Here is a 9890-nt window from a genome sequence, read left to right on the forward strand (position 1 = left end):
GCACCTTCTCCAGCCCTCCCAGGGAGAAGCTGGCTTCAATTTCATATGCCAGGCACTCCCGACCCCAGGAATCCAGAGCTGACCCAGGAGGACCATGGGAACCTGGGCCCTGAGCCTCAGACTATGCATCTGCCAACTGGGGCCAAAGGAGGCAGTGAGGAAGCGGGTAGGAAAGTGCTCGGTGAACTGTGAAGTGCTGATACATCCTCATTCCCTGGGGCACAAACCCTGCCCTCAGCCCTGGTGGTCTTGATGATGAGGTCCCTTGCCTGGCGTGTGGGGGGAAGAGTTAGGCCCCTGCCTTGGAGGTGCCTCTGGGATTAAAGGAGGGCGAGTGGGGGCTGCCAGCCTCAGGGAGACCTCTAGATACCAGCTAGAAACTTTAATGACCTCACACGACCCCGCTTTTCTTCCTGGGACTGGATCCTCATTGTTAAAATAGTCTCTGACTTCTGGGGCCCTGCGTGTCTATCCTTCTACTCCACCTTGAATGCCGTGCGTCCCAGGGCTCTGAGAAGGCCCATAGTATCCCCCTATCAGTAAAATGCTTCAATGTCGCCCAGTAGGGGCTCAAGCCAGACACCTTGGCACCTCCATGAATTCTTCCCTCTCCTGACCTTCCTTGTCTTTCCCCTCGTAACAGCTCCCACTGTGCCTGGAAAATGATTCAGGCTCAGTTCCTGTGGTCCAGGTGGAGCCAGTCCTATGCCAGAGCCCAGGGGTAGACATATGACCCAGGCCTGGCCAATCAGAGCCCTGCATCCCTGAGTACTGACTGGCTCAGAGATGGGAACAGGATCCTTGTTAGCCAGTGAGAGTCGGCCCTGGGATTATGGCTGAACTCTTGGGAAAGAAGTGCCCTCCTTCCTGTTAGGGCTGCTATCTTTGTCTGAGTGTCAGCCTTGAGTCCTCTGTCAAGATCTTGCCTGACGCCTCCGATATGAGAGTTAAGAGACTTTTTGCTTAAGTCTGAGTTTGGCTTCTGTGTCTTTCAACAAGAGCCTGATACAGACCTCATGTCCAATTGGTCACTACAGCAGTGGCTGTGGGTACCCCACCCATATCTCCTGTGGCCTCATCACTGCAGGGCCCAACAGGCTGACTTCCAACTGTCACCACCTGCATCCCTGCCGGAGGGAGGGGGTGCTTTCTGTAGCAGCTGGAGTGTGCTCTGCTCACACGTGGCTGGCAGGAACTGCCAGAGAATTACCCACCCTACCCACCTGCCCCATGCCATGAGGCTGCAGCTCTCAGCCACTGACTGTTGGGGAGTTTGTGTATAAATACCCCAGGTCTTCCCCCCTTGGGTGGGACAACTGAGGAGTGGGCTCTACAGTCCTCAGTGGGATGGAGCCCCAGTTATGCAGAGATCACTCGCCTGATAATGTTCCCTCCATTGGCCGCCTCCCTTCCCTGCCTTGTCTCCCCCCTCCCACACCGTACTGCCTGTTCCCAAATAAAGTACTTGCACTTGAATCTTTATCTTGGTCATGCTTCTGAGGAACCCCAACTATGACAGCCACAGCGATTCTGCCTCAGTTATATTTTCTGATGCCATGCCCTCTCTGTACCCTCTGCCTATGTCACTCCCACCGCTCACCTGGAAAATCACACCAGCCTTCAGCCTGGTCTCTCTGCATCCACTCTAAGACCCTTACAATCCGGCTTGCAAATTGCAGCTGCAGTGATATTTCTAAAATGCCAAAGCAATAGTGTTCTTTCCTTCCGTGGCTTTCCGTGGCTTTTGGGACGAACGCTCGACTCTGAGCCTGGCATTCAAGGCCATTGGGGAGCTGGTCTCTGCAGACCTCTAAACTTCAGCTCCAGCCACATGGCCTACTGGAGCTAAAGGAACTGCGAGACAAAGAGTGTCATCCTGGGGAAGGGACAGCATGAGGCCTCACAGCAAGGTCGCTCCAGCCTGGAACCCAGGGCTCTTAACCCCGCTGGCCCTCCTGAACTAGAGGGTGTGCGAAGGAAGGGGACCATGCTGGGGCTGCGTTGCCAGCTGAGTAGAGGGTGAGGAGGGTGGGGCAGCATGAAGAGGTGCCTCAGGGAAGAGTGGAGGTCCAAAATACCCAGCGTGCTCTGGTTTCTGCCAGCTTCTCCAGCCTCAGCCTCGCTTCAGGACTGAGGCACTCACGTCTCCAGCTGCCAAGGGCACTGGCTGCTGACAGTTCACAGCCGGGTACCTGTTAAGACTTGCTCTCAGCCAAAGGGAGATGCCTCACCCAAGGTGACGCTTCTTCCCAGGGGCAGCCTGTGTCTAGTAATTGATGGATGTGCAGCCCTAAGGTCTGGCCTCCTTGTCCAATTCAGAACAAATGGGCCATCCCGGGCTTCCCTGGTGGCGCAGTGGTTGGGAGTCCGCCTGCCGATGCAGGGGACACGGGTTGGTGCCCCGGTCCGGGAGGATCCCACATGCCGCGGAGCAGCTGGGCCCGTGAGCCATGGCCGCTGGGCCTGTGCGTCCGGAGCCTGTGCTCCGCAACGGGAGAGGCCACGGCAGTGAGAGGCTCGCGTACCGCAAAAAAAAAAAAAAAAGGGCTGTCCCAGCTCCAGAGCTTCCCCTGGGATTTACTGAGGCCTTTGTTGTAACTGCATCTCCGTTCATCTCCTCCCCCTGCCCGATCCTGCACTCCTCACCTGTCACAGGTGTCCCCAAGAGACTTCCCACGCAAACCTCAGAGTCTGTTTCCTGGGGAATCTGACCCTAAGACAGGGTGTAACTGGGTTCTACTTCTCTCTCTCCTTACTGTGGGACATTCGGTGATTTAATTACTCCTACTCCTCCTAAGCCTCAGTTTCTTCTTCTATAACATGGGTATGAGGATCTTTACTTTTCAAGATTATGATGAGGATGAATTGTGACGTCATACAGAAAGCCTTTAGATAAATATCAGTCATGCTCCAGTCCTCACCTCACTGTGCTTCTTGGGGGCAGACCAAGGTGTCCAGTGTAGGATGCTGCACAGCTTAGTGGAAAGTGCATGCAACTGCACCTGGATTCAAACTCTGGCTCTGCTCTGTACTTGCTGTGACCTTGGACTGGTCCCTCTCTCTGGTCCCTCTCAGTTTCCACCTCTAGGCGGTAGAGGGTCTGCATGAGGGTGGTCTGGGCATCTGGCTACACAGATGCCCTCTGAGCTCTCTCGGTCAGGATTCCTAGAACTCTGGGTGACAACCCCTAAGTCACCCAACACCCAGCGGTGGCAGGAGCCTCACCTTGGGGAAATCTTAAAATAGGCAGGCCTCAGCCTTGCAGGGGAAGCAGCTGGCTGCCTTGCACTGTCTTTGTCTCTGAGCTATACTTAGGCCCAGCCGGGTGCCCATAATTACCTCTCATTAATATAGGCCTCATTGCCCTCATGGAAACGTGGAGGAACCAGCCCAGCAGCTGCCTCCCCAAGAGCCCTCCCAGCTCCACGGAGCCTCTGTGTCTGCAGCCGCGACCCCCATCTGCACAGAGCGGGGCCTCCCTGCCCTACGCCAGCTCATCCTGGAGCCAGAGTTGGCCAGTGAGCATGGGAGAACTAATCAGGGTCAAGGTCAAGAACACAACCCAGCGTGGCCCCTCCTGAAGCAAAACTCACTTGACTGAGCCATTTCCCTAATCTAGAACTTTCTCTGGATCCTCTTCCCTCCTCAGTCCACACTCCTTGGTGTGGCGATTAATTCAAGACCCTTTGCTGATCTAAGCTGAAACCCCTTTTCAGACATTACCAATCCCATTTCCCTTCTTCGCAGCCCCTCCCTTTAACCAGCCCAGATCTCTTACTATTTCTTACCTATATCTGAATTTGGTGCTACCCAAAAGGCTGGTTTTGTCTAAGGTCACATTAACAGAGAAAGAGTCTAAATGAAAGGAGGGGATAGTCCTGTTCAATGCTGAGCCCTGCTGTTAAGAGAGAGAGAGAGACAGCTAGAGTGGGACATGGGACAGTGAGTGGAGTGATGAAAGGCTGGCAGTGATGTGGGTGGTATGGCCGAACATTCTGGCCAAACAGAAGTCTGTGGAGGGTAGAGGTACTGCCTTAGGCCTCTGAAGGGATGATGTGTGGAAGGGAAGGACGGGCTCTGTGGGGCCTCCAGGACCTTGACGCTACCTGGGGTAGGGGTGGAGGTAGAGAGAGTTAGGCTGTGTTACACTGTGACTTCACCTCTGGGTAACCCTCCCATTCTCCTCCCACCTCTCTTGCCACACGTGCTCTATCTCTTGCTGGCTTCCCTTCCTCTGACCTCTAAGTGCTAGAGGAGCTGGGTGCTCCTTGCTTCTTTCTACACACCCTCTCCTGCTGATTGCATCCAGACTCGTGGCTTTAAACACCACCTATATCTGACAACTCCAAAATTTACAGCTTCTGCCCTATCTCTGTCTCAAACACCAGACTCATATCTCTAACCGCCTCCTTGACATCTCGCGCTGGAGGTCTGATGGGTCCAAAATCGAATGTCTGATCTCCCACCCACCCTGATCTGTTCCTCTGACAGTCTGGCCCAATTCAGCTTGTGACAACTCCATCCTCCTGCTTGCTGAGGTCAGAAACCTTGGAATCGGGACTTCCCTGGTGGTCCAGTGGTTGAGACCCCGCGCTTCCACTGCAGGGGGTACAGGTTCGACCCCAGGTCGGGGAACTAGGATCCCACATGCTGTGTGGTGCGGCCGAAAAAAAAAAAAAAAAGAGAGAAACCTTGGAATCATACTTGACTCCTCTTTCTCTCACCCCATCCCCTCATCCCATTCAACAGCAAATCCTTCAAAAACAACTCCACCTTCAAGATATCCCGCAATCCCACCACTTCTCCCCACCTCCACTGCCCTGCCCGGGGCCAGGCCCCCACTGGATCTCACCAAGACGATCTAAACTCCCATGGCCCTTAGACTCAAAGCCAATCTTTTTACTCTTCTTACTTCTTCTTGCTTTTCCGACCTCATTTCCTGCCCCTACTCCCTTGGGCCTCCCTTCTGTTCCTTGAACACGGATCATTAACTCCCATCTTGGGGCTTTTGCCCTTACGGGTGCATCTGCCTGAAATGTTCTGCCCGCCTCTGACCACGTGTCTCCTCCTTCGCTTCATCCAGATCTCAGCAACACAGGTTGCCTCCGCAGAGAAGCCGGCCCTGACCACCGTCCAAAGCAGCCCCTTACCTGCCAGCCCTTTCTTCTGTATCACCCAGATTTATGCCAGTGGAACCTGGGATAGCAGGGACAGGATCTGTCTTTGTCACTGCTGTGTCACTAGCACCCAGCAGAGGGCCTGGACTCAGTAGAGACTCATCAAGCTTTTGCTAAATGAAAGAGTGGCAGAAGGTCTTGGGGATGCCCAGAAACAGTGAAGAAAGTGAGGCAGCCACGGGGTGGTTCGTTTTCAGCTCACGCTAATCAAAGTGACCCTTTCTTGAGTGCTTACTGGATACCAGGCACTTCCCATTTGTGAGCTCATTTAATCCTCACTGCAGCTCTTCCTGGTGGAGATGATGAGCCCACTGTGGTAGCCAGCCTCCAACATACAGCCCAGTGATAACCACCTCCTGATATTCATGTCATGAACAGCGTTGACTGTATAACCAACAGGATGTTGTGGAAATGACCGAGTATAACTTGAGGTAGGTCAGAACAGACGCTGCAGCTTCTTTCTTGCTCTCTTGGATCATCGGCCCTGGGGGCAGTCAGCCGCCATGTTGTGAGGACACTCAAGCAGCCCTAAGGAGAGGTCCATGTGGGGAGGAACTGAGGCAGTCTGCTGACAGCCAGCATTCATTTACCAGCTGCATGAGTGAGCCACGTGGAAGTGGATCCTCCAGCCCCAGTTAGGACTTCAGATGGCTTCAACCCCAGCTGACAACTTGACTGTAACCTCATGAGAGCCCCTGGGCCAGAACCACACACTGCGGCTGTTCCTGGGTTCCTGCCTCTCAGAAACTGTCTGAGAGAATACATGTCTGTTGTTTTAAGCCACTGCTAAGTTTCGGTATAATTTTTTTAATGCAGAAATCGGTAACGGATACATCCATGTTAGAGAGAAGCTCAAATAGCTAAAGTCACATGCTCTAGGCCTCACAGCTGGTAGGGGTCAGAGCCTGGTGCAAATCAATCTGACTCCTGAGCCCACATTCCAGGCTGAGGTTCCAGGATCTTTCCCATCTATGACACCTCCATTATCCTGATGGATTCAAGGTCTGAATTGTCTCCAGCCTAAGTCTGTGTCCATAGCAACTGTCTGAAAAGCATGACATTCAGTCAACGGGTTGTTTGGTCAACAAGAGAGCAGGCAAGGGCTCCAGCAGACACCCCTGGATCAGGCTGCTCAGGACATGTGGCTGACACTATCCCTACCTTGGGCCCCCTTCTCTGCTCAAAGCTGAATTCCTGGGCTGCCCATCCTGTTGGTGAACTCTGGACACGGGGCCCAGGATGCGGTTGCTGCAGCTCCTCTGAGGTAAGGGGCACAGATTTCGGCCTGAGGGGCTCTGTGGGGCTCTGTGCGGACAGGGCTGCTTCCCGGGCCTCTCTGAGACCACACCCCATTTAAACTGCCTGTCCTCAGCAGGGGCTTTGGAGGTCACAGGCACACCCTCCACTCAGCACTCAGACACAGAAATGGTAGAAGGAAACAGACCCAGACCCTCAGAGCAAAGGGACTACAGGGGCAGAACCACAGAGTCATCCTTTCAGAAACCCGAATAGAATAGAATCGCTTCACCCAGTTCCCTTAAACCCCTTCAAGGTCTCCCCTCGCCCTCAGGCAAAACCCCATCCTCCACACCCTGACTCAGCCACACTGGCCCCCTCATTCATCATTTCTCCGGCACCCCCAGCCCTTTCCTGGCACAGGGCCTTACACATGCTGTTCCCTCTGACTGAACATTTTTCCTTTCAATTCTTCACATATCCGGCTACTTCTGTTGATTCGAATCTCTGCTCAAACATCACCTCCTCAGAGGCCTTCCCTGACCCCTGTGTCCAAGACGGTTCCTGTGTCCCACCCTCCTCTCTCTTGACCCTCCTCTTGATTTCCTTCAAAGCACTCACAGGGCTTCCAGTTATCCTGCTTGATGCCTTGTGTACTTGATTAACATCTGTCTCTCCATTCTCTCTGGGCTCTGAGACGTGGGTGGACGACCACGTCTGTTTCATTTTCAACTGTATCCCCAGTACCAAGGGCAGAGTCCTCACATAGCAGGTGCACAATAAGCAGTTGCTAAACGAATGAGGTAGTCGGACAGACAGAGCCTCAGAGGGAGAGCAGCTGGAGAGAGCTGGAGCTGCCCAATGGGAGAGAAGGGAGTCGACTATTGGGCTAACCCATTCCCCTTTCTTGCTTCTTCTCCATGTCTGGGTCCCAGATGGGCTGGTTCATTTCTATTCCCTAGAACCTTCCTGAAAAATGCTCTGTCCCTAGCCTCCTTCCCTAGTTGATATCCTCAAAGCTCAGAAGAGACACCTCTTCCTCCAGGAAGTCCTCCCTGACCTTGCAGGTGGGGGGGGGTAAGATGGGAGCCACCACCCTAAGTAGTCACAGGCCGTCCTGAGTGTTCCTCTTTACCAGAAGCAGGACCCCGCACAGAGCTGGCACTCATAAATGTTCACGCATGAAGAGGATGACATACATCGTGGTTTACTCGGATTCTAGCCGTTATCCTAAATCTCTGATGGTCAGTCCTTGTTTCATTCTCGTAAGTGTCACGGTTTAAAGGATGAATCATATGCTCACCCCATGCAAGAGGGAACATGGGGACACAGGCAAAGGAAGAGGTGTCTGCGGCTGAGATGGAGTAAATGAGGTCTGATCTGAGCTTCTGCCCCAAATTTCCAAGCCAGGACCCCCTCAATCCTAGGGGAATTAATAGGTCAGCCCACCCTCACCTAGGAAAATCCTGAGCTGGGGAGAGGAGAGGGTGATGGTCATGACTATCCCCTCCCCTCCACCTCCAGGCCTCACCGGGGGCTACCACTTGGCACTCCAAGCCTCGCTGCCTTGCTCCAGCCACTCCCTGCAGGGGCCCTAGGGAGGACTGAATACAGCCCTCCCCCTGCATGCAGTGCAATAAGGAGGCTGAGAATGTGGGCTCCGGAGGCAAGCTCCTTAAGTTTGAATCTTGGTGCTGTGTGACCTTGAGCTGGTTCCTGAACCTCCCTGAGTCCAGCATCCTAAAAGCGTTGTTGGGAGAGATAATTGAGTTAATATAGCCAGATGGCCTGGCACTACACCTGGCACGGTGAGTGTCCTATATGCATTCACTATTGCTATCCTTATCAACAGGACATACCCACAGGCAGACGGGGCTGGACACCATCCATGTTTAGCTACTTAGAAGCTCAGAGAGGGAATGAGATTTGGCCTGGATCACACAGCATGTTGGTGGCAGCTGTGATTTGAACCCAGGCCTCTGGACTCCTAGGCCAGTGCACTCTGGAGGTCGAGAACCAACAAGGGCTGGGTGTGTTCTGTGCTGTGGGCACTTTCTGAGTGGCCCTCTCCCTTCCTCGTGTCCCCAGAGCCCAAGTGTCTAGACCAGCTCTAGTCGTTTAATTAAACTTAAATAGAATTAAATCAAAACGAAAGCTCAGCTTCTCAGTCTCACTAGTTACATTTCCACTGCTCAATGGCCACATTTCGCTGGTGGCTACCATATGCACAGTGCAGATAGAGACCATTTCCACCAGCGCAGAGAGCTGGGACGGCACTGCCTGGAACTGGATCACTGCATGTGGTTGTTGCCCATGATGCTTACATGGGACTGGAGGGGGATAGGGATGGGGTCTCGCCCTCTGCAGTGCCCATGGAAGCCTCTCTAAAGCCTACTAATCGTGGGATGTTCAGCACTGAATCTGTCATATCTGGTCCAACCTCATCATGATACACTTTGCTGACTGGGTTCAGGCAGGGGCTGGGACTCACCTAAGGTCACACAGCAGGTGGAAGCTTCCAGGGGCTCAGGTCTCCTGACTCTGTACTTGCTGTGCCCCAGCATCCTGTTGCTCAGGCGGGACAGTCAGCAGTCTGACTGAGGTGCTGGTCAACAGAAATGGGTTTTTTGCTGATGAACAAAAGCCGAAAAACCACTCAGGGATGGATGGCGGGGGACAGCTGGCCACAGCTGCAGAGAGGTTGCCCATCAGCACCACGGACAGCCCCCAAGGTCACACTGGGATGACTATAGGGCTAAGAAGGGGGCAAAGGCAGGACTTCTCCCCTTCCCATTCCATCAGAGTCTGGAGGGACCTCAATAACCCCCTTGGCTGTCATGTCAAAGCATTACTTGTGCTCGTGGGGGCCGGGACCCTCAGTCCTCGCTGACTCACTGTGTGACCTCAGGCAAGTCACCTTCCTTCCCCGCCTTGGTTTTCTCATTTGGAAAATGGAGAGGATTATCCCAACTGTGTGGGGCCCTTGTGAAGGGCCAAATGGGACTAGTTGGATAGGAGAGCGTTTGTCCACCAGGAGGTGCTAAGAGAGGAAGAAAGCAGGTGTCGGAGCCCATCTGACTTGAGTTTGAATGTGGCTCCACCTCTTCCCAGCAGTGTGACCTTATGCAGGTCAGCTGGCCTCTCCAAGCTTCAGTTTCTTCACCTGGGAAGCATGGATAAGATACTTCACTTGCTATCCAATGGGATATTATTCAGCCATAAAAAGAACAAAGTACTGATACACGTTCCAGCATGGATGAACCTTGAAAACATTACACCAAATGAAAGGAGCAAGACACAAAAGCCCACATACTGTATGAATCCATTTATATGAAATATCCAGAATAGGTAAATTAATAGAGACGGAAAGTAGATTAGTGGGGCTTCCCTGGTGGCACAGTGGTTGAGAATCTGCCTGCTAATGCAGGGGACACGGGTTCAAGCCCTGGCCTGGGAGGATCCCACATGCCGCGGAGC

The sequence above is a fragment of the Mesoplodon bidens genome (genome assembly GCF_964165515.1).
Source record: "Mesoplodon bidens genome assembly, chromosome: 15".
In the NCBI taxonomy this organism is placed as follows: Eukaryota; Metazoa; Chordata; class Mammalia; order Artiodactyla; family Ziphiidae; genus Mesoplodon; species Mesoplodon bidens.